Source organism: Dermacentor albipictus, chromosome 5 (assembly GCF_038994185.2).
Source record: "Dermacentor albipictus isolate Rhodes 1998 colony chromosome 5, USDA_Dalb.pri_finalv2, whole genome shotgun sequence".
NCBI classification, from domain to species: Eukaryota; Metazoa; Arthropoda; class Arachnida; order Ixodida; family Ixodidae; genus Dermacentor; species Dermacentor albipictus.
Genome location: NC_091825.1, coordinates 56,547,088 through 56,572,946, shown reverse-complemented (window position 1 = coordinate 56,572,946; position 25,859 = coordinate 56,547,088). Strand labels below are relative to the sequence as shown.

The window sequence follows — 25,859 nt, the reverse complement described above, 5'->3', positions numbered from 1 at the left end:
ATTCATTGTCTGGTGCTACACAAGCAGAAACATGTGCCGTGCCTTTTTTAATGTGTTTTTACCGTTCCCCTTCCATTAGAGTGAACTTTCTTTCTTTATTATAATCATCATAGGTGTTACAGTGCATACGCAAAAGATTGCACATTCATGGACAAGTACCCATTGCGGTCGTTCGATCCGTATGTGTGCAATCAATGTATTCCATTACTGCACGGAAGTTGCTGACATCGTGAAATTCACGTGGTGTTGTGGACAGTACTGGAATAAAATACCACGGTCCGTGAAGTGCTTGGCATCCCCATAGGCGCCAGCACCGAGAAGCTCATGCAGCTGGGGGTCCACAACACCTTCGATGAGCTTGGGTCACAGAAGTTAGTCCAGGTTGTCAGGCTCGCTTCCTCGAGCTCCTGCGGGGAGGCGGATCCTGGAGGCGCTGGACTTTAACCCGTCAGGGAAATGCGGTGCGTGCTCGACGCGTGGTCGCGGGAGGCCGTCACGGTCTCGCCGTTCCCGCGCAACGTGCACGCGCAACGCAATGTAGGCACACGCCGGGCCCGAGCGGCCGCACTCCTCGGATCCGTCGCCGACGATCTACGATCGGTCGCGTTCGTCGACGTCGCCCATTACGGTTCGTCCGACCGGTTTGCGGCGGCCGTGGTGGATCACAGCTAGGGCAACCTAACGCCGCGTCCGTGCGGGGCAGGTGTCCGGATTGCGGAGATCCATTCTGCACTTTAGAACACATGCTCTGGCGGTGTCCCTCGTTACGGGACCACGGTCATCTCACCACGGAAGAAGAGTGGGAGGAGGCGGTCAGGCACGGCCTGCCCGTCCCAACGTCGGAACGGCTCGCGGCGGCCCCCTACCTCTTAAGGGGGTTTCGGAGTCGCTCCTTAGGACCTTAATAAATGCCGTGAAGTGCTCGAAGTTGTTTGCATAGAATGTTTGAAAGAAGTGCGGCCATTGACGTCGCTACAGTACTGAGTGTTGACGTAAAGTGCCGGTCCTGTCTGTGGTTAAGGAGACGGGCCCCGTCACTGCAGGGCTGAGGTTAAAGCGCCGGGCCCCGTCACTGTAGTGAATATGTTAAAGTGCCGGGCCCCGTCACTGTAGTGCATATGTTAAAGTACCGGGCCCCGTCACTGTAGTACAGATGTTAAAGTGCCGGGCCCCGTCACTGTAGTCACTACCATATATATATCTGGTGTTCTCCACATTCTATAATTTCAGATACGGGATGGCTTAATTGTTATTTCTGCTTTCCTTTTTTTGTGTGGTAGAAAAGAAAAAAAGAGACCGGTTTTTTTTCTTGCACAGCGCGCTAATCTGTGGAAGCTAGGTGATGAAATAAATAAATAAATAAATAAATAAATAAATAAATAAATAAATAGAATGGGAATTACCACGGAAGGCATGTGAGCTTAGCAGGCATGAAGGAAAGAAAAAAAAACTTCGTGCTAGCAGAAAAGGAAAAAAAAAATGATAATGTTGAATGTTAGCGTTTGCCGCTGTAGTGGGATTAGGAAATACAATAATTTTGAATAGCCTAATGGCGAATTCGCCAAATTGCATGCGCACCAGAGCGCCGAAACGCGCCGTTTCATCGAATCATTGTCGTCGCCCCAGGACAACGTTACTTGCTCCACGTTACGTTGCCCCAGGGCGCCACGGTGCTTTGGTTCCAGGGGTAGAGATTCTAAATAAATGGTACCAGGAGAGAAAACGAAACTCCATTTGTGAGACCTCACCTGACAGCTCTTAACAAAAGAATGCAGCAACCATTTATTATAATGTTTTTTTTTTCGTTTTATTTTTAACGCTAAGGTTAACTAACGATTATCTCTTATTGTTCCTAATCGTACTGGAAACCTCCTTTGTGCATATGCCCTGGTGGTACCACGAGACGGTCATTTGCGGAATCGCCAGCTGCGAGAGAGAAAATCTGGGGGCGTTTGCGCCCTAAGTTTCTCCCTTTGCCTAGGTACCACGGAGGAGAAGTTTCTTTGCTCGTTTTGTATGCGTTTGTCCCTAGGCGAGCCGGCATTCTGCCATGTGTCGGCTGGCGATTCCTTCACGTCGATGTCTGTGTTCTTGACGAAGCCGTGCGTGCCGTGCGTCGTCCACAAGTTCTCCTCCTGCGTCTCCGTGGATGTTGCTGGTAGGTTTGTTGCACTTTTTGTCGCAACGGTAACATGCGTAACGTGCGACGGGATCAGTGAATCATTGATCAGTGAACCTGTGATATCGAGGATCAATCGGACAACTTTAATGCCATAGCATTTCGCCGTGTCCATCATGCGTTGGTTGTCAGTGCATACTGTACCCTTCAAGAGATTCGCGTGAACATGCATGTCTGCATGTTGAAACATATTTAGCACCCTGTAGCTAGGAAAAGCGAAAGTCGTTATGCAATTTATGGTCGTAGACCACTCTAAAAGGTGATGGCGGCCGCAGTGTTCCGACTGGTGTTATAGAAGTGGCGGGGTGCTTTTTTCGTCCCGACGATATAATGGATTTTCACCAGTACTGCGATAGGACGGTATACGTCACCGGCAAACGGAGCCCTCACGAGAGCTCCTGAGCTTACAATGACGATCTGCCTAAATGTACGTCCGATCCTGGCCACGGCGGCCGCATTTCGATGGGGGCGAAATGCGAAAACACCCGTGTGCTTAGATTTAGGTGCACGTTAAAGAACCCCAGGTGGTCGAAATTTACGGAGTCCTCCACTACAGCGTGCCTCATAATCAGAAAGTGGTTTTGGCGCGTAAAACCCCATACTTTAATTTAAATGTACTACGTCCGACGTGCCTGCTTCGCTAGCTCTGCGGCTCCCGCTTACCGATTTATTGCACATGGTTTTGCTGAAGAACCTTTATTTATATCGAAGGGGATATGCCAGTGGTCTACACTATGGCCCCTACTCCTCGCCCTGGAAGAGACACAAAACATCTTTAATGTGACGAAAGATGGCTCATTAAATCAATAATCCGCCATCACCAACTCGGCACGAGCGCCGCACGGGCGAGAAAGTCTTTCCGACGTACACCCACTTTAGCAGTACATTTCAACTCGACATAGGTCACAGATTTCCAGAAGCACAGGCTGGTACACTTGGCTCACTGTAGCCAAGTGTACCAGCCTGTTACTGCCATTTTTATGAGACACCTGCTGCTGCTATCCCTTGCCACAACTGCGCGTTCACTTCTTTAACAGCGCCAGGACTGATGCTTGGCATCAGTAGCCTTCGTGACAGAAAATGCTTGCTCTTTGGCAACTGATGACCCAATTAATTTGCTACTTTCTTCTGAAATTTGTGCTCATAAGTGCTGCTCTTGTTGTCACTGTCAAACTGATCTCCTTTGTGTGATCCCTTGTACTTTTTCTGTACCCTTCTCCCTGCACATACTTGATCACTTTTTGTTGCTCTTCCCTGTCGCCATTCCTCTACAGTGGCACTGTCTTTTGCTATATGTGCCTGGCTGTCTATTGCTTATGCCGCATGTTCACTGTAATGATTTCCTTCGCCAGATACGTGAATTATTAATTGCTAAAAAAACTTTTATCTGCAGGGTCTCCTGGAAATTCATCCACAGCTGGAAACCAATATTGTGCTTCATCCCAGACCACAGCTTATCTCCACATCAAAGCCTTTACATCTCCAGTCTCACTCACGTTCGCTCTGAACAGAAAAAAAAAAAGAACAGTTGCTGCACTTCACAAGGCAAGAATCCACCTCATCATTTTCTCCTGCGGGGGGGGGGGGGGGGAGGTATTCTGTAAGAGTACACCTAGTGGGCTGTCCATTTCGGCCACTGCTGATTGGATTCAGCTGTGAGAGGAGGAGACCAGCAGCCCTAGCCAATCAGTAGCGGCCAAAATGGACAGTCCACTAGGTCGGCTCTTACGGAATACTTCTCCCCGCCCCCCTGCTCACCACATCTTGCCTGCTGGGTTTCTCTTGTCATGTATGACTTCGCACATACTTTTCGTTCATGTTCTCCTTTCTGCTTTGTCACTACACCTAAGCTTTTTTTGTCGTTGTTCAAGCAATAGCTCTTCATTGCCATTGCTATTTTCTCGGCCTTCACGTATTCTATGGCAGTCACTAGCGTCATACTTACTAATCAGTGCGGAAATAACGGAAGACACACAGAAGGGCACAGGACGAGGGCTTTCTAATAACTGAAATTTATTGAACACTAGCATCAAATGTCTCTTACCTTTGGTTGCTCCATATAACTTGCTAAAAATGCAATAGAAATTTTTATCATAGGGCATTCAATCTTGGAGCATATTTAAATTATAGCTATTTGCTTTGTGATGAAATATTGCTTTGGTAAAAAACAACTAATTAACTTGGCAAGTTGTTTCCAAAGACTGCATCCTTTGCATGTCCAAATGTCCACACCTTCCAAGTTCCTAAAGAACTTCACAGCTTCAAAGGCTTTTGCTTCATAATTTTGCAGCTTAATTTGGCATTTTATCCCCGTTGTTCATCTCGTTAATGTGGCTGTTGTGTGACGGTACCGAGCTTATGACTTAGACCTTAGCATGAAGCAATGCTTAAAAACTGTTGTGCTCTTACACGCTTTATCAAATCACTGCTTTGTTTTAATGTTACTGGTGCTGTGGCTTTGGTCCTGCGCCCCTGCGGCCACATTTCGATCGGGGCAAAATGCAAAAAATGCTGTGCGCCATGTATTGGGTGCACGTTAAACCCAGGCGCTCAGAATTAATCCAGTTTCTCACTATTGCATCCCTCATCATCATTTAGTGATTTTGGCATGTAAAACCACTGAGCTTAATTTTTAAGTATTGTCGTTGCCCAGTACAAATCTAGATTTTGGACGTCACTGCAAATGTAACCAATACACAGATTTAAATAATTTGTCATCTAAAGAAGAATGGGACACTATAAAATGCAATAATCACCATTATGTGCCTTGAAGCCAGAACAATATCGGCACGCTAGGAAGAACCATCGCTATTGCCTGTTGCTTGACGACTCCAATACACCTCGTCACAGTCAAACAGAACAGCTTTCACCTCCAACTTTTGTCCACTCTCCTTTGCCTGTTGTCTAATAATCTCGCCAAATTCTATGGATGCTATCCTGTTCTCCAGCTGTGAATTGTGGTTGAACCACTTCAGACGTCTGTTGACTTGTTTATCTGACACAGTGAAGTAAAAGTGTAGTGCAGTGATGTTGCAGTGATACTCTTGCCAGAATAACCTACTTTTCATGAAACCAGTGTAGTAGTCAGAAGACTGGCATTTATGCCAGCTGCATTGCCAAGCTCCTGCACAAGAGCAGCACTTAGCATCTGAGCATTCGCATCATTCTGAGTATTCTTGCATATCATTTGTGCTCGTTAAACCTTGCTACAAGACATTAATTTTCAGCAGCCAAGCCTGACAGTTCTGGTAAATTTTTTGTGCTCTGAGCTGGTTTGATGCAATACTTTTAATGGAATTTCTTTATTGCTGTTTATTATGTGGTCAGTGACAGGATTTTTTTAATGCAAGAGTTAAATGGTTCTTTCAGTGAAAAAGCCGGCAGCATCTGTAGCAGCAAAACGGTGCCTAATTTCCCGTTGACTGTGACACCATGTGAGCACACGAGGCGCGCTCATGACACTAGCTTGCACTTGCTGGCTCGTGTCTCAGCAGAGGAACGCGAGCGAAGGGGAACATCTGCTGCTGCGCTACTTCGCGAGGGGAGAGTGCATTGCTACGACAACACATCACCTTCCCTCTCGCAAGCCTGTGTTACCACCTGTTCCTTGTCTACTCAAGCTCTTGTGTGTGTTCTAACTGCGCCTCGGTAAGGCTAAATCAATATATGCCAAGCGTCTTAACGTGCCCGCTTGCCTGCGAGGAGTTCATATCTCGGCCTGCTCAGTGGCGTTCAGTTGGACATTAAAGTATTCACAACTCATAAGAAGTGCTTAGGTGTCCTCGGATTTTCTTCGTACTTAATGCACAAACTTCGAAGTCATTTTCCATGGCGAAATTAGTTAAATATCATCGTCCCTTGTCTGCTGTCCGTCCTTTGTGTGAGCCTTATACATCTTCGCAGCCACTCCTGTCATGCACAGTAATTTGTGTACTTGTGCTTGATTCTTCCATGGCATATGATTAATTAATGCATTTTATTTGCATGATCCAACTAAACATGATCTCAAAAAGCTTCACTTGACTGCTCACTTGTCCCTGCGGCTACATTGTGTGGATGTACTATCACCATCAAATGAAATGCAAACAGCACAGTGCGTGCCTGTAGCATCACTGAATGTATAGTGCACACACTTCAATCATCACCCTCACAGGCATGCACATCTGGTTTCACAACACTGTGCAATGATGTTCGCCCTATACTGAGATATTTTTCTTTCTGTTTTGCTTCTTGTTTTCTTAAATTTTTGGGGTTTTTTTTGCTTTGAAATAAGAGGAAAGCATAACAGAAAGAAAATTTGACTGCATTCAATGTGTTAGAAAATGTTCACTTCAATTTTTTTTCTCACACTTGAATCAAAAGCAGTGTGGCAACACTGAGTCTTGATGAAATGAATTGGCACCCTCGGAAACTGTTCCCACTGGTAATCGAAGCTGATCTTGAAGGCCATGCTTTGGTCTACTGCAAAAACTGGAACTGATTTCAGGAGCTGGGAAATACGTTATGGCCCTCATTCATTGTTTTGCTTTTGCATCTTGGCAGTTTGCTGCTGCTATTTATAGCACAAGTGAAGGAATTGTAGCACAAGTAACACTGACACCTGTGCTGCCCTTTTTGGTGCCAGAGTGTGTGAAGGAAGGCTGCTATCTGGTCTTGAAATCCATCGAAGCAGCCTTATTCCCAGACATCACACAGCCTTGCCAAAATGGCGGTTGGCATGAAGGGTCTAGAGGCAGCGACTTCAAATAGAATTTTCGACTTGTCGTACCAGAAATGGTTTTATTTCCAACAAACTTTGTTGGCTGTCCTCCAGGCGAAAAGCTGCAACATACAGCTTTAATGTGCCTGAAGGCCCTCGCATGGCAGCAGTAAGTCTCCTATCGGCAAACATATAACATACGAAACATTAATCTATCAGGATATACATTTACAATGTAGCAAAAGAAATGTGTGAAATCTAAAGAAACATTCATCTTTTCAGATAATTATATAGTACTTATAAAATAAATTCTTAATGTGCAACAAAGCCAAGATGCATATTATATGTATTATATGTCCCAAAATATCACATTTCAAAAATAAGCACTACAGACAATATGTCTAGTATGTACACTTGCCCCCAAAATATTACAGGGTGTGCGAGCGTGTGGCAAAACGACCCTTCTCCCCTTCTAGCTGTGCACCCATGGTATCGAGTTTGCACGCATGCGCATCCCTCCGAGATTGCAAGCGTGCATGTTTCTGCACTTCCTCATTGTGCGCTGGCAATATCCGAATGTAGCCGTGAGGTGCCTCTCTTGCGATGGGCGCAAAACTATGTGAAGCCTGAGCTTGCGCGTGCCGCTGCGGCTGCTTTTTGTCGAGTCACGAGCGCCGACGCATATGGCCCGGTGGCGAACCCAACAAGTAATTTTTTTTTGAGCTGCACCATTTCGTGTCCAATCTTTGTTGTTTCTTTTTATGAATGGGGCATTCTCCCACAGAAGAGCGTGTCAGAAAATGCCCCTATAGAAGGAGACAGTGTCAACTCCCATTGAAGACCAGCAGTTAGGACACAGAGACAGAGAAGCTGCCGGATGGATCTGGGACAGCGACGCTGGCCTGTACTTTCCTATCGTCTCCATTATCCATGGCAACCTGGTATGAAGAGCATGTGTTAGCCATTTATGCTTGAAGTACTTTTTCCTGGAAACAGTTAACAAAATGTTTTGCATGGAACAGAGAAGGTATGTTCACCTGCACAAGTATTGGCTCATAGGGAAGGCTGGCACATAGGCTGGAGGGATCAAGGTCGGGCATGTTGATCTGGACTGCACTTTTAACTCGAAGTCTATGGCAGCCTGAAAGCAAGAGTGCTTATGCTAATTTTCTGTTTGCCCTACGACATAGAATACACTGCCTACTTAAAGTACTCGGTAGAGCTGTTGAACAAGTCCATCTCAGGAGGAATTGTAGAAGCCCGGTAACCAGGGAAAGTTGGTATTATTTCACTGACTGACTGACTGAATAAACTTTATTGAAACCATCAAGAGATGGTGACTGGGCCTAGGCCTCCCACATGGAGACGTCGAGGTGTTGCCTCTTCGCCGCCTCGCAGGCCTGCTGGGTCGCCCAGAGTTGGTCGTCAAGGTTGGGGCTACGCAGGGCAGCGTGCCATCTCGACGAGAGGGTCGTGGGGTTAGTGTCGGGGTATTGGTGCCTACAGTCCCAAAGCATGTGTGGAAGTGTGGCTGGCTGTGTCTTGCAGATATGGCACGTGGGATTGGGGTAAATGTCTGGGTAAATCTTGTTATAAAGTTGTAATGAGGGGTAAGTATTGGTTTGTAGCAGGCGGAAAGTTGTAGCCTGCGCTCGGGATAGTTTGTTGTGTGGGCCGGGGAAGGTTCTACGCTCTAAGTAGAAGGACTTCACAAGATCATTGTAGCGTGTCAGGCGATCCCTACCGGTGGGGGCAGCCTCCCCTTCTCCCGCGCAGTCAACTAGGCCTCGCGCTAGGGAGTGGGTAACCTCGTTGAGGTTGGGGAGGTGCGGGTGGACGGTGCCTGCATGAGCCGGGAACCAGACGAGTGTAACCTGATGGTCGGTTGAGCGGGGCTCTTGTTGCAAGATGCGCAAGGCTTGGTGTGAAATACGGCCGTTGATATAGTTGATAACGGCGGAGCGGGAGTCAGAGACGATGGTATGGCATGTTGGGTCTAGGGTGGCTAGCGCGATGGCCACTTCTTCAGCTTCCTCAGCGTGTGGGGTTACTAGGCTGATAGCATGTTGGAGAGACCCTTCACGCGTGGTGACGGCTGCAAAGCGGGTACCGTGGGGATATTCGGCAGCGTTGACGAAACTCACACCGTCGTGGCGAGTAAGCGATTTGGTGAGAACCGTGGCACGTGCTGTGCGACGTGCGTGGTTGTATTTGGGGTGCATGTTTCTGGGGATAGGATCAGCGTGAATCCAAGCTTGTATGGTGGAGGGGATCTAGTGCTTATGGCCGTGTTGATGGTGGTAGGTGATGCCGTGCGAGGTGAGGATATGGCGACCCGTGGCTGTGAGAGTGAGTCTCTCCAGCTGAGAGCGACGTTGGGCCTCGATGAGCTCGTCCAGTGTGTTATGGACGCCTAGTTGAAGGAGGAGGTCAGTGCTGGTGCAACCGGGGAGGCCGAGGGCTTGTTTATAGACACCGCGTAGGAGGATGTTGAGCTTGGTTTGTTCAGCCTTGTACCAGTTTATATACGCAGCAACGTAGATGATGTGGCAAATTACGAACGACTGGATTAACCGGAGCAGATTCTCCTCTTTCATACCCCCACGGCGGTTGGAGACCCGCTTCAAAAGTCTCATGGTGTTGGCTGTATTTCTCTTGATTTTGGCGAGGGCCATGCCATTCGCTCCGTTCGCCTCTATGAACAAGCCGAGCACACGGATATTGGTGACGAGGGGTATGGGGCTGCCATCCGTGAGATGAAGCGCAATGTCTTCGTAATGGCGTTTAGCGGTGGAGTATTTTGGATGGCGGCCACGGAGAGTAGGCCTGTAGAGAAGGAGTTCGGACTTTGCAGGGGAGCAGCGAAGCCCCGTGCCTTGGATATAGGTCTCGACTGTTTCAATGGCGGATTGTAGCGCCGTTTCTATTTCGCCGTCACTGCCTTTGTGGGCCCAGATGGTTATATCGTCAGCGTATATGGTGTGGGTGACACCGTCCACTTGCTGCAACTACTTGGCAAGATCGATCATGACAAGATTAAAAAGCATTGGGGAGATAACGGAGCCCTGGGGGGTTTCCGCGCTGCCCAAAGTCTGGGCGTCGGAGCGGAGATCCCCCACCGAAAGGAAGGCCGTGCGATTAGAGAGAAAGTCTCTGACGTAATTATAAGCGCGCGCACCGATATTAAGGCGTGAGATGCGGTCAAGAATGGTGAAATGGGCTATGCTGTCAAATGCTTTTTCGAGGTCGAGGCCGAGTATAGCTTTAGTACTACGTGTTCTATCTTCTAGTATATGGTACTTAAGTTGTAGCATGGCGTCTTGGGTCGACAGGTGGGCCCGGAAGCCAATGACAGAGTGAGGATACGCTGCAGTGTCTTCCAGATGGGTGTTGATTTGCGTGAGGAAGGCATGCTCCATAACCTTTCCCACGCATGAGGTTAGTGAGATGGGACGAAGATGATCGAGGCTAGAAGGTTTGCCAGGTTTGGGAATAAGGATGACCTTTGCTGTTTTCCAGGCCGGCGGAATGGCACCATTACGCCAGCAGTCATTGATATAATTTGTCAGGTGGGTGATGGAGGCATCATCCAGATTACGGAGGGCTTTGTTAGTGACCCCATCGGGACCAGGGGCAGAACGGCTGTTTAATTTATGCAGGGTGGCTTGGATCTCAGCGACACTAAAGTCTTCGTCCAGTGGGGGGTTGGGGGCCCCGGTGTAGGAGCCGTGAGATTGCACTGGGCCCACGGGGAGATACTTGTTGGTGAGGTAGTCTAAGACTTGGGCGCGGCCGTTTCTTCCTTTCTGTATAGAGAAGTTTAGTGAGGCGATCTTGTTGGGAAGAGCGGGTGGCTTGGCTATCGAGGAGGTGTTTGATAAGCTTCCAAGAAGAGGGACAATGGATCTGTCCGTCAGCAGTATTGCACAGTTCAGTCCACTGCTGACGGCTCAGAGTGAGGCAATGGGCTTCGATTTCCTTATTGAGGAGGGCTATTTTAGCGCGGAGGCGCCTGTTGAGACGTTGCCCTTTCCAGCGGGATAGGATGGATGTTTTAGCCGCGAGGAGATGGGCCAATCTACTGTCCATGCGCTCGACGGGGGCATCGGTTGTAACGGTGCGCGTGGCTACATTGGTATCGGAGTGGAGATTTCGGGTCCATGCATCAATGTCCTCTATGCGTTCCGCGTGCTGGTCAGCGGATCGATGCTTGCGAAATGCATCCCAGTCAACCCAAGTGAACTCACGGGGTTTGGCAGTAACTGCAGCTATCCGAGGGATAAGTATGGCAATGATGGAATGGTCACTACTGAGATCATGTTGTGTGTTGCTCCATTGAGCGTTGGTGACATTCTTGGTAAATGTCAGGTCGGGGGTCGTGTCGCGGGAAGTGGAGCTACCGAGGCGTGTGGGGAACGAGGGGTCTGTAATGAAAGTGAGGCCGAGATCTTGGGAGTCTTTCCAAAGGTTTTGAGCCGCCGTCGTCGAGTAGCCATATCCCCATACCGTGTGGGGGAGATTGAAGTCTCCACCAATAACGAGGGGGTTGGTGCCAGCTACGTTAAGGGCCTTCTGGAAGAGGGTGAGAAAACGGCCTCGAACTTTGGCAAAGGGATGGCTGTACACGTTAAGGAGAAAAATACTTTCCTTACATCTCCTGGTGGGGATAAGTTCAACGAGAAGGTGTTCGATGTTTTGGTCGTGGAGATTGTGTTCGATGGCGGTGATTCTCTTGTGGACGAAAGTGCAGAGGCGGCGAGAAGCATGTATCGGGATGAAAGGTTGGTAACCTGGGAGGGTGACCGAATCGATATGGGTTTCCTGAATCATGATGACGTCCGGTTGCCGGGTGAGGGTACGAAGGTGTTGACGGATGACTGGCTGTTTGCGGAGATAGCCTCGGCAGTTCCACTGCCAGATAAGTGTATCTCTGTTAGTGTGGGCCATGATGGGGATTGGGGGATGCCGTCAGGGGCAGTGCGGGGGGTTTGGAGGGTAGGATGAGCGGGCACGGGGAGAGTTTGTACGTGGGTTTCAATGTTTGTGACGCGCTGTGCCAGTGCGAGAACGGCGTGTTGCATGGATTTGACTGCGTTCTGGAGTGCGGTCATCGTGCTTTGAAGTGAGACTAGCATGTCCTTAACCTCTGAGCGCACTTGGCCTGTGGCTCCCTCTTGGAGGGCCCGCTTTTTGGGGGCTGGTGTCAGTAGAGCGTCGTGGCTAGAGGAGTGGGACGCTTTGGTGGGTGGTGTAGGAGCAGGTGTCCTGGATTGTTTAAGATCGCGAACCTCTTGCGAGAGCTTGTGAATTAGGTCGCGCATAATGGCATTTTCTTTTTTGAGGTGAGCTATTTCTGCGTTATCATTGGTGCTCGTGGACTGTGGAGAAGGTGTGTTGCGACCCTCTTGCGAGGTGCCCTTAAGGGCTTCTGCAAAGCTCACCTTGTTAGTAGGAGACTTGGCGGGTGGGGTATAGGTAGATCTGGATCGGGAACGGCGCTGTCTCGAACGTGAAGGGGTCCGGGAACAATGTTGCCTCGAGCGTGATGGAGTCCGAGATCTGGAGCGGGGCTTGGAGTTCAAGGGCGGGAAGTCGCTTTCTTGAAGGGTGGCTTGCATTGCAGCTCGGCGTTCCCCAACGCGCTTGCGAATAACGTATGGTGTCTTGCAGCGAGCCGTACATGATTTGTCCGCTGTAAGATGAGGGCCGCCGCACAGTGACCATTTGGGGTTACACGTGTGATCGGGAGGTGGGTTGCGGACTCCACAACCTCTGCAGATCTTGTTATTGGGAAAAGGGCAGACATCCATGCGATGTCCGAGGCGGCCGCATTGGTAGCAAATTTCTATTTGCTTGCGGAATAATGAGCATGGGATTAAGGTAGCTCCGTAACAGACCAGATATGGCACGTCGGGGCCACTGAAGGCGATAACAACGGTGGTTGTTGTTCCAATGCATTTTGCGGCTAGTGCGAGGGGGTTGTGGGTATTGATGATATTGGCGTTGACTTGCTGTGGGGTATCGGAGAGGGGGATTCCGCAGATGACTCCCTTCGTGGTGTCCTCGGCGGCCGTCTCATACGCGTTAACATCGTGCGTGACCCCATTGACTTGAATTGATTTTATGCAGACATACCGGTCGGCGTTCTGCAGACTTGGCGTACTTACAACGACAATGTTTTGTTGGGTGTTGGGGCACACCGTGTCTTGCTGAATATCTGCTGGGCTGAGCTGTGCGGCTTGGAGAACGGCTGTAGTCACGGTAGGACTACCAATTTTGGCAATGTTGAGGGCTCCCTTGGGGCGAATGATAATTTTGATTTGGTTGGAAGGTAGCGGAGGCATGCGTCCAGCCTTTAGAACTTGTGCCTTGACTGGTGGCCTGGTCTTGGAACGAGAACGAGTGCTTGAGGTTTGGGTAGAGTCATTTTGGGGTGAAGAGTCGTCCCTCAGCTTCGCCGGTTGGCGAAGGCGAGTTGTTCGCCAGCCCGTCTCGGCGGCCACTTCGAGCTCCATGCTCGTTGCTGGGGCAGAGAAACTTGATCGGCGATACGGAACTCGCTCGAGTGCGCGCCGCGCATCCGGTGCGCCCGGCGTGCACGTGCGGCGGCGGCGTGGGCGATTCACAAAAACGTTCGCAGCACAGGAAAATGTCCGTAGCACAGGGAAATCGAGTGTTCCACCTGAAAATGAGGCGTCTACGGAGTCCTGGTATCTTCACGGATCGACTGGTGTAAAAATTAGGCCACAATTCGCAAGAAAATGCTGCAAAATCATTTCACGAACACAGAGCCGACGCGAGCACGTCTACACTCCTCGGCGATCGCAGCGCCTCCCCTGATTTCACTGAGAGGGAAAATTAATTTGCACCCATTCAAATCTGAACTACTGGAGGCACCAGCACCTAAGCCAGAGAACCAGGGCTAGAGAGGCTAGCCAAGACTGCTTTCATCAAAACTCGTAGTAACATGATGGGAAGACGTCTGCCAGCCAATAACCGCTTCAACTAAAACTGTGCAGCATAATGTGGACAAAGCAAGACATAAAAGCTATAGAGACAAGCCCACGATAACTATGCTTATCCCTGTAATGTTGTTTTCCTTTTTCGACGATGCATGGCACAGTTTTACTTCAAACTCGTGTTTACAAAATGGCCTCATACTATGTTTTATTGTGGAGTAACTGTTTATTCTGTCACATAGTCAGCGAGATCATTACAACAGTCAAGTGAAATGTTTACCTCTGCAAGCAGCAACAAGCTTTCAGCACAAGCTTGCATGGGCTGTGAACATGCACAGAGTAAGTGTACGACATGGCTTGTTGTGTCAGGTGTACTGTCACATTGGCCAACTGTATGAGGAAGCTGGGAGGTTCGAAGCTTGAGAGTACTAGTTATAATAATGGGAAGAATGTCATATAGCAATAATTCATTACAATTGAACCTTGTTGTATGAAACAATTATAAATAGAATTATTGCTTAAATAACAGGTGGTGAATCACCAAGAGAACTACATGTATATGAAACTTCATACATCAAACTTGCTCAGACAGTAAATGGATATATTGAACTCCGCAGCATTGGACATTGGGACACATATTAAAGGCTTCACTGCAGTACATTGGCAGATCCTGGTGGCGCAAATAGGACCTACAAATTCTGCATGGGCTAAAGGGCAGAAAGCGCTGCTCTGAATGTATCTATGTTGTCAAAGCCTTTTTAACAAAGTGCTCGCACCTTCAAAATCCTTCGCTATGCAGGTCACTTTGTTTTAAAGGTTGCGCAGCTCACTGCTCACAATAGCTAAGCACTTTCAACAAAAGAAAATCTTTAACAAGAATTCAAGAGAGGCTTAATGAAATAGACCGCTAATCTTTCTCTGCAAAATATCCTTGACAGCATGTTCTACTGTAGCCACGCTGTGCTCCATTGAGGTTCCCAGCTTGCTCTCCAAGCAAATGCAGGAACCATGCAAAGCTAAGCCCCCGATTGTCTAGTGCCCCTAAGCCTCCCTTGCTACAAAATTTTTGGTCGCCTTCGTTGACATTCGCGGCCTATCCATGCATTCGTCAGCCGTTGGTCCGTTACAAGTAGCATAAGAGGTGAGTGAATCCTGGGGCAGAGCAACGGAACTAGTAATATCAGCACGCTCTTCAAATACACTGCTGTTAGCACTAGGGCACAGCTTACCCTGGTGACATCTTCGCGGGGCAGTGGCGGCACTGCTGCGGCATTCGTTTTATAAACATAAATCAGCCGCCAGGGACGCATAAGTTTCTTTGTTTCACAGGCAAATTAATTGTGGTCTTCATTGTAGAGCTGTTCGATTGTAATCTAGTGCTTATGCTGACGCTACTTGCTGCATGCAGCGGTTCGTTTTCCTCACGTGATAGTGTGTGACGCTGTTGTATCTCAGCTTTCGGACTTTAAAACCAGCAAGCATCTAAAATGTGCTGCATAATAGACAGTTTTAGTTTAGCGTACATCACTGCGCATGCGCAGAACGCTAAACGACCCATTGCATATAGCGTACACACACTATTTCTCAGATTTAGCATTAGCGTCTTTGTGTGGTTTGCGGAATTTGCGTGAAACATGGCGGCGGCCCCGGCTGCCAGCTTCGAATTGAATTTGGCGTTGCTTTTGTATATGGACTTCGTTCTTAGCAACTGACTGTGTAAATGGCTTTCGCTTAGTCTCAGGCTGCTACGATGACAGAGTATTATGGATAACCTTGTAGTGTTTTCGAGATCGCTTCTCGTTTCGAGTGAGTCGAAGCCTAACGAAAGAAACATCCGACATGTTAGCACCACCTATAGCTACAGTCGGGAGATAGCCGCAATGACGGCACATGGCCTCTGAGATCTGAACATCTCACAGGCCAACTAAAACTAAAAAAAATGTGTGCTGATTAGCATACGCTATATATACTATGGCATACGCTACAGCTGCTTAAAGCTGTCTAATGTCAGACCCATAAGTTAGCTTCATCCCAATACAGTGGTGTTACGCATTCAACTATGCACTTAGCATTGTGATGAAGTATACCAACAGTGGGAAAGGGTCACAAACACTGGACATAGCAAGGTTACGCGGTCAAGCATACCATAGCGCTGAAGCATACTGAAAGTGGAAAAAGATAAAATTACATGCAGAGTATCCTGTCGGAGTTATCTAAATGACGCATAAGCATTTGCTACTGATCACCTACTGTTTTGTCATCATATGCTGCTGCGTTTCATATAATTGCGAGAAATGCCACGAAAAAATCATGAAATGGAGAAGCGCAGATGCAACACCAAAATGTTAAACCAAGACCAGCATGAGTATGAAGCAGAGGCCAGTAGTAGCACTGTTCACTCCTTTTATATCATGGTGCGTTTGGATGATGTTGCTGCTTCATGGAAGATGAGCACTGGCCAATGCGTGCTGTTCTACGTGACGTAATTGAACAGTGTCACGTTAGGTAGACGTCATACGTAGATGTGGTCAATGATGCTGCCTCCTCTCGATGCAAACCATTATCAACTGTACATCAGCGGCCGCTGCTTATGGCGCGGCTGCGCAGGCCCGATCTTACAATTAGCTCGCTCATGCCGGCCTTATCTTGAAAGTAATCATCTTACGTGACGGACGGGTTTCCTCATTGGGTAAGCATAGAATCCTTTACGCATGTGTCTCTTCCTTTGACTTTCCCACTCCAGCTGCTAATGTCACACATGCCACGTCGGGAAGGGGGGGGGGGGGGAGTGTTCAGAGTGTGTATATACATGACAGGCACAAGTAAGAGAGGAAAGGAGATGGGAGAAGCTTGTTTTCACCCCACTGCATCGAATGTGCACAATGCCCTCTGGAGCTCCCTGGCCGTTGTCACATTAGCCACCTGACAGCTGCAATTATCCGTGACTCCTTTCGGAAGCACAGAAGAAACTGCAGCGCTTACGTGCGAGGCGAGAGGGGACACAGACAGAACTGTAGAGAGAAGAGGGAGGAGAAGAGGCAGTTCCCGTATAAGATGGGGGAAGTGACATGAGAAGGCAAGGAAACTCCACTAACATACAACAGCGGTTGTGGGGTGCTTATGTTCAAGGCACAGTGCAATATGTTGCTGCTATTTCTGAAAAAATAAACACCATGCAAATATGTCAAGCGGGCACCTCGCACAGGGCGTGCAGAAGCAGAGCCGCATTAATTAAAATGCACCGCAGCGTCCAGGAAACACTACAGAAGTGGTTGACCGTCAAATCAACACTTCTGTGCCTGCCGCATTAGCTTTGCTGCTATGGCATTGCGAGAGGTCATGGATTTGAACCCAATCGTGGGAGCCACATTTCGACGGGGGCGAAATAGAAAACCCATGTGCACTTAGATTTTGGGACACATTGAAGAACATCACGGTGTCAAAATTAATCTGGAGTCTGCCACTATGCCGTGCTTCATAATCTGAGTGTCGTTTTGGCACGTACAGCCCCATAATCCAATTCAAGTTTAATACTTCTGCCATAACGCGATGTGCCATATGAGGAAATGACAACACTCAACCCTCTCAGGGGTTATAAGATATGGCCCACTAAAATGCCTCATGCAAACACCCCTCTCCCTGTGTGTTCTGCCTATTACGCAGGCAAACAGCAGTGGTGCCCACAAGGTAACGTTTAACATCAATTCACCAATCTCATGTTAGCCTAAATGTTGAAGAAATTAAGCTTTAGCCGTCAACACTGCTAATTATCATCAATCAGAGCATCCAGCATGGAAAGCTTCACTTACATCAATTCCCACAGGGTGTGGGATCTGCATAATTTTTCTCTTTTTCCTCATTTTTGTGTGCGTAGCATGAACAGGAAGATGTTCCAATGAGCTCAGTTTTGAAAATATACTATTATATGTGCAATCTCCGGTTACGGTAAAAGCACCGAGACCCTAAGAAGTGTACAGGCAGGGATTTAGAGCTATTTCCGGCAGGGTTGTGGTGATTTGGGCCCTTGCTTCGCCCATCTTGCAAGCTCCGTATACGAGACTGCAACACAGCCTTGCACATGTTCCCGACTATACATGCGCACATGTGCCGTCATCTGTCACAGTATGAGCACCGAGACATCTAATAACTCACCTGACACCCATTCAAAGCTGGTTCTGACGTTGCTGCAGTGATGGACCGCAATACATAACGGAAGCTCCAGTGCATAACACAACTGCATTGTGGTGAAGCTCAGTCTAGGGCATTGGCATTGAAACTTGTTTAAGCAATCACATTTCCTCAAGCCACAACCAGCATGCGTATTCGTGCTCTTAAACTGCACAAGGGCCATCCATATGTCGACGTGTCGGAATGTTAAGTCAGGTGTAGTTCCGACCAGAATGCACATAATGTTTGGTATGTCTAGAAAGTGTTCCTAAAGTCACCTCTGCCGCATTACAGTTGAGTTAAGCAAGGAAGCTTATGCAGTGTATTGCATTGAAGCATATTAAAAGCGAAAAATTGCAGTTTAATTGCTGTGGTGATTTAAGCCCCTTGTTTGGGGGTCCATGACCATGCCCCTCTGGAGGGCACAAAGGAGCGAGGAATCATGGTTGGAGAGCATGACACGAACCCTGGCGATGGAGAAACAGCTTTGATGACCTGCTCTACCGAAACTGCACTGCTTGTTCAGCAGGCGTTAATCAAGAAGCTAGAAAAATGAAACCTAGTAGTCCGGATATTTATTGACTACAGCAAGGCTTTTGACAATGCAACACAAGATTCTATTAACAGAGTTGACTGCCAACGGTGTACACGGAATGACACATTTTGTTGTGTTCGTATCTGCTTGATTGCAGGCAATACATTGTCATTGGAAATAGTATTTCCTCCGACAGGGCAATATTGTTCGGTGTCCCACAGGGCAGCATTTTAGGTCCCCTTCGACATTTACGTTAATGACATGATAGACATACGAGGGTTGATCCAGAAATAAGGTTCCCATCAGTTTTAGAAAAAGACATTGTTTATTCTCATAGAAATTTACATTATTGGAAAGATGAAACTTACATAATCGGCATCTTTTTCTACGCATTTTTGTATACAGTGCTCCAATTTCTGTATCCCAGTGTCACAGAAGTCTGCCGCCGACCCGTTGAGGAAGCATTTCACCTCTTCCGACTTCTTCATCGCTCCGGAAGCGTTGGCCACTCAAATGTTCCTTTAGCTTGGGGAACAAGTGATAATCACTAGGTGCGAGGTCCGGACTGTACGGTGGGTGGGGCATGACAGTCGACCCAAAGTTTGTCAAAAGTTCCTGGGTTTGACAGGAGATGTCAGGTCAAGCGTTGTCGTGAAGCAGTGTTACACTGGCTGCCAGTCGTTCTCGCCGGCAGTTCTGGATAGCTTGCCTGAGTTTTCATAGTGTTGCACAATAGCTCTCAGAGTTCATTGTTGTCCCACGTTCCATTAAATCGATCAGCAGTACCCCCTTATGATCCCAAAAAACAGTGGCCATGACTTTGCCAGCAGAAGGAGCTTGAACTTCTTTGCGACTGGTGACTCTGGGTGACGCCACTCTTTGGATTTTTATTTCATATTAGGAGTGAAATGAAACACCCACTTTTTGTCTCCCATAAAAATGGAGTCCAACAATCCTTCCTTATCTTCTTGACAATTTTGAAGAAACTGGCGAGCACAGTCAAGGCGTTTCTCCTTGTAGTCTGATGTCAATAGCTGCGGTATCCATTGAGCACAACACTTCTGATACCCCAATACTTTAGTCAAAGCTCTTTCCACTGTACCGTAAGAACTTCCAGGAATTTGAGCAATAAGTTCACGGATGTTGATCCTCCTCGATTGAAGCATTTTGCGTTGGGCCATCTTGATAACCACCTTCGAAACTGACGGTCTTCCACTCTGTTCTTCATCGTGGACTTTCTTTCAACCAGCACTAAACTCCCTGAACCACTTTCGGACGTGTTGAACGGACATGCACTTGTCGCCATACACCTCTGTCAACTGATGATGAATATCCACGGGTGGAGTCACTTTGGCGTGCAAAAAGCGAATTACGGAACGAATCTCGTACTTGGCGGGATCAACAATGGGAACCTCCATGTCGGACGGCTGCTGAGCCAAGAATGAGCGGTGCAGCGAAGCAAAGCGCAGCTGGGGGGAATGGAGAGTGGGGGAACAGCCGCATGCATGAGTGTTGCCGGACTTCACCTCGCACCTTCCCGTGGGGCTGGAGCTCTTTGGGAACCTTATTGCTCGATGAACCCTCGCAGAAACCGAGGCAACAACCATTCTATATGTGGATGATACCAGCCTGTTTGTCTCTGGTCTGGAGGCTTGCGATGTCATTCCTAAAGCGAACGCGCTCCTTTCCACTTCATTGGGATGGTCCAGCCACAACAGCCTTAAAAATATTATTTCTTTCCAGAACAGTTGAAATTACAAATTTACCCAGCACTATTTGCGTCTCACATTAACTACTGCATGCGTGTGTGGGGCACCACCGTGAACACTAACACAAGCTTTTTCTTCAGAAACGTGCTCGTCGGAATTATTTCTAACATTCCATACCTCCACACAACATCACCACTTTTCAAACTGCCAGATGTGAATGGCCTTCCTTTACTGTATTCATATTTTTTCCTCTAACAAAGTCTCTTCACTTGTAAAATTACTGTCGGGACTACAGCCAGGATAGATGGCTCGTGCCAAAAAGGCTAACAATTTATCTAATGCAATCGCTAACCTGTAATGTTCCTTAACTTCTAAATAAGTATGAAAACCAAGGCATTATTAATGTTCATGTCTTTATCCGGAAACGCGAAATAATTTTTGGTCTAGAATCATTCATTACATGATGCCTGCACGCGGGAACAAATGTATGGATATCTGTCACTGGAAGTTACTAATGCGCTGTTCTTTCTCTCTCTCTCTCTCTATATGTATATATATATATACACACACAGACACACACACACATGAACATGACATAACATGAACACAGTGTATATATGTATATATATATTGTACACACAGTGTTCATGTTAGTTTCGGTTGGGACATACAGTTGCACTGTCCACCCCTCTTTACTATTTTATAACTGTGCAATTACCATTGTTAAGCACGAGCTAATATAGTATGTAGTATATCACTATATTGTCACGTGGTAGTGATGTTAAAGAACACAGCAGCAGTACTGTGAAAGACAAAACTAGCTTTTATTGGGCGAACCTGTGCACACAAAACAGCCTACACTTAAAGCACAATGATAGCAGCGAACACAGTCGGCAATCGTCGAAAATCTGATCAGCTGGTCCAGCGTGTCAGCTTTTATACAGTAGTCATCGAATGTTCCAGACTTGTTGGGGCTCGTGTGCCTTCCACAAAGTTCTACACCATTCGCGTCACGCGATGAAATCAGATAACACAAGGTTCAGCGACAACAGACAGCGGATAGAAGCATCGATAACTTTCCAGAAACTTCGGATACATGCAGGCGCGTGCCGCGCTGTGCGATAAGATTTGTTAGGCGGCGAAACGTGGTCGCCCGATAAATGTATGTATACACGTGTCAATATATAATATATAATTATATGCGTGCTTTATTTTCTTCTACACTGACTGCTGTGCTGTCAAGCACTTTCAAGCTGTTTGCAACAGCTTCTCGCTTGACGGACCCCAACAAATTGTAACGACTTCTTAGAAATAAAGTTCTGATTATTAGTTGTCTCCGTGCTCATACTGTGACAGAAAACTGGAATGCATGTGTATAATGAAGGAATTCGTGCTGTGTCCCCTCACAGTGGCCCCTTTGCATTCGTGGTATACTTCACCGCAGTGTATGATGGCAAAGTTGACTTTAAGGAACCGAAATTTGCAACGCTTCTGGACTCGTAGATTTTTTCATTGGTGCGTCTAGCCATAGCCACTATGGCCTAGTCTCAGGGAGCCCAAACAGAGGAAACGGAGGTAGAAATTAACGATAAAGGTAATCTAAAATGACGCAGGAACTAGGCAGCCACCGTACCTGCGGTTAATAAAACATTCAAATTTTGACACTTCACGTGCCAAAGCCAAGATCTGATGAGGCACACTGTAGCGGTGAACTGCGGATTAATTTTCACCTCGCGGGATTCGTTAACGTGCATTCAACATACGGTACACGGGCATTGCATTTTTACCTCATCGAACCCCGTCGAAATGTGGCCTCCACGACCGAGATGTGATCCCACAACCTCACTTTCGCAGCGCAACACCCAAACCACTAATACAACATGGTGGGTCTACAAGCCATCAGGCTCTAGTAATGCTGGACCTTGCTGTTAAAGAACTCCTTTAATCAACCACAAGACGTCGGCTGTAATCGCAAACCAGACCTATGACAGCACCAATGTTAAACTATTTGTTGTCACCAATATGAGTTAAGCACATTTGTTTTAGAACTTCACTGTACTATTTCTGTGTCAGTGATTACAGGGGAGTCCTTGTGTATCGTGTTAGACATAAAAAGATTTAAAGAGATGCCTACAGAGACATTGCGAAAGTACATAGCTGGTATTAGTAGATTGCACCAATGATTGGAACATCTTTTTGGAGCACATGGTATAAGCACATGTAATAAATAATGAACAGTGACACAATACATCCAGCGGTCAGATGCAAGTAGTACTGCTAAGCATGACAACAGATCACTCTATTCACCACTGTCGGAGTGGCAAAGTTTAAAGTTCGTTTCCAAAAGCATTGCCTGCCTGGGTTACATGTCGTCATAACCTTCCTATGTTATGAATACGTAAAATTTATAGCAGGCCCATCCCAAAAATTTGGGGACGTCCAAAGCCAGTATATGAAAAAAATTCTTCTGTTTGATTCTACTCTAACCTTATAGTCCACCGATTTCAAGTGACTGGCCCAGCCAGTAATGCAGGTGGCATGCAGCTCTTAACAAGTGGGGCGGCTGGAATAGGAATACTTTATTGCAGCACTGGTGGCCTGAATTCAAAGCCTTTTCATTAAGTAACAAAGCTCAAAAAGAACAGTGCCACAGTTATTCTTGTCTTACTGAGACTTGGCTAATACAGCCCACACCCACAGTGGGTGGTGTGTCAGCATGCAGTGGTGGCCTAGCCAGTTAAGGATTTGGACTAGGAAATAAGTAGTCGTGGTGCATTTTGGAGCAGAAAAATTGGTCCTTTTGGAATAGTTGGAGTAGTACAGCAGTAATGTGTAGCCATTTGGTGCAGCTCATTATTACTGCGCACTCAGTAAATGCTGCTCAACAGCAAAGGAAGATACCAAGGCCAACAGCCAGCAGCAGCCAATTAGTACCACATCAGTATGTTGCAAACACTTTCCTTTGAATAGGTAAGAAACCTTCATAAACAATTGAAAAATTCATGCAGAAACTCCTCTGGGACTTAAGTACGCTTAAGCATTGTACCACTTGCTCATCTCCACGCAGCCGAATGTCATTATCAACCCCTTTTCAAGGATACGGCCACAAACTGGGTACTTCGTGATGGGCTGATCACACTTAAAAGCAAAGCATATTCCAAAATTCAAAATAACAGCCTGCACAGAAAGCACTTGGTTTGTGACGCATGTGAAACCATTATATTGCAGAGCTAAACTATGAGCATCTGTGGAAGATTGGAGGCCCTATCGTGAGCACGCACACTTATGCAGGACTGTAACAACAACAGCCAAAGATAAATTTTTCAACCATGACATTTCAGACATGCTTAGCAATGACACAAAAATTTAGGAAACCCAAATTATCGAACTTGACGGTACCGTTATCTAAGGATGGTAACATTCTTTCTCCGGCACGTGTTGCTATTGAATTCAAGTTTTTTTCATCCGTTTTCACAGATGAGACTGGTGTACCTAGAAGCTTTCAGGCCCCTATTTTGCATTCAAGCATGCACAACATTAATATCGCTTCTGAAGTAGTACAGTCCTGTATCGATTGTCTTCCAACTAACTCTGCTCCTGGTTGTGATGGCATCTGCCCTAAACTTCTTAAGATATTCAAACCTGCAATATGTCGCATTTTAGCCAAGCTTTTTCAGCAATGTATTGACACGGGATGCGTCCCAAATGATTGGAAAGCAGCTTGCATAATTCTCATATTTAAATCTGGTGATTCGTCTAACCCATCAAATTACAGACTAATTTCTTTACCAGCATGTACTGCAAACTCATCATTTCATCTGCTCTAATGAAGTTTCTTACAGAACAAAACTTTTTCTTTATCAATTGGCATGGACTTTTACACGATTGATTATCTTTTTTATCGAATCAATGTAATATCTGTGGCCTTTGCGAAGGCTTTTGGCAAGGTTCCTCAATTGTGGCTTATTCATAAACTGACAGATCTTAACATACATGTGAGAATAACTAGGTGGACTACCAACTTTTTAACTAACCGGTAGCAATCAGTTTTCATCAATGACCATTTGTCTCCATTAAATCATGTCAAATCTGGAGTACCGCAAGGTTCCATGCTCAGGCCTATTTTGTTTTTAGATTACATTAACGATATTAGTAATGGTAGGCGTTTATGGTCATAGACTATTTGCTGATGATTGCGTGATCTAGTAACCCTGAGGATACCTGCTACCTTCTATCTTACCTAGACAATCTCTGTAAGTGGGGCAGTAAGCAAGCGGAAATCAACATTAATATTACAAAAGCTATCAGATTCAGGACTACAGCTAAACCCGTGTTATGTAATTACAAAATTATAAAACATGCCCGTAGCCTTGGTATTCACAATATCTGGGTGTTCATTTGTCATTCGATCTGTCATGGAACATTTGCGTAGATGTGATTTTCACTAGAATGTTTTAGTTTAGTGTCTTTACAGTTCTCCCCGCTCCAAGTTTCCCCGCTTAGCCACATGGTGGAGTGGTGGGTGATTGCACGTTTTAGTTGTATGTCTAGCCTAGCAGAGCAGAGGGATGGATGGATAGGTGCTACGAGTGTCCCCTTTGGAAAGAGGTGTGGGTTGCGCCATGAAGCTCTTGTATTGCCTAATGTTCGACCTATGTTAACAAAGAAAAAAAAAAACCCACGATGACTTCCCATAACCAAACTTTCTGAACTTTGTCTTTGCAAGCCTCTGTTGTTTGTCGTTTCCCTACTTTTTGTCCACCAATCTTCCATTCGCTGCTTACCAATCTTTACTGCATACATTTTTACTTTCCCCCTGCTCTTGCTGAACCCAAGGGCTTCAAGCAGGCCAATGGTGTGTGTGTGTGTGAAAACTTTTATTGTAATGAGGTCCAGAGGCTTGACTTCTCAAGCCAAGGCGGGCCGCTCCCACGTTGGCACTGTCAGGCCAAGCCTTTCAGCGACATCATGGGCCCCCTGGACTGCCCTTAGTTGGTCCTGAAACAATGCGCTTTGTATCCTTCTCTCCCACTGTGTCCATTCTTCAACGAGGTTGGGGAGAGTCGCAGGACACCCCGCCAGCATATGTCCGATTCCAATGATGCCATTACAATCATTGCAGTCCATCTTAATCTCCCTCTCTGGATATATTTTATTAATGGTGTATAGGCCAGTGGTGCCTAAATCTACTGCTGGGGAGATATTTCACATTCTAGTAAAGCATGCTCTATTGTTTCCCTAGCTTTACCGCAGCAAGCACATGCTTCTTCCTTCTTATATTTTGCTGTATAAGTGCGTGTTCTAAGGCATCCTGAGCTCGTTTCAGAAAGTAATAAACTTCCCTTTGAGTTATAATAGATTGTTTCTTTCCCGATATCCTTATTTCCTCTTCAGTAGTTACTCGTAGCAGGTTTATTTTCCATTGCCGCCACCCACGAGATTATCTCGGCTTCTCTGGCTTTCCGCTTGATGTTCCTTTCGTATTTGCAGTGCCTTCTGGCCGAATTCAGGGTAATGAAACAAAATAAAAGCACCTATAAGTAAAACATTTATAAGTAAAACGAATACATATAGCTTATTTGTCCATAAAGCATCTAAACATGAACTTGTA

At 46.7% G+C, this 25,859-nt stretch overlaps 1 protein-coding gene and 1 long non-coding RNA gene across 4 annotated transcripts in view; one reads left to right on the top strand and one right to left on the bottom strand.

Annotated features, from left to right (window-relative positions):
• Nucleotides 1-1,908: 1,908 nt before the first annotated feature.
• LOC139059880 (uncharacterized) overlaps nt 1,909-25,859 on the top strand; it is a 33,263-nt gene continuing 9,312 nt past the window's right edge. Inside the window, exons 1-3 of one of the 2 annotated variants that reach the window (XR_011514473.1) lie at nt 1,909-2,158; nt 3,573-3,724; nt 5,549-5,978. This is a non-coding gene — a long non-coding RNA (uncharacterized lncRNA). Of the gene's footprint in view, nt 2,159-3,572; nt 3,725-5,548; nt 5,979-25,859 lie in introns of those variants that run through there. The other variant, XR_011514472.1, reaches the window with a different exon arrangement.
• The window catches only part of LOC139059879 (uncharacterized), a 54,866-nt gene continuing 47,564 nt past the window's right edge, over nt 18,558-25,859 (bottom strand). For both annotated transcript variants that reach the window (XM_070538398.1, XM_070538400.1), the window contains one exon: nt 18,558-25,744. The gene's annotated coding sequence lies outside the window, so the exon portion shown is untranslated. The remainder of the gene's footprint in view (nt 25,745-25,859) is intronic.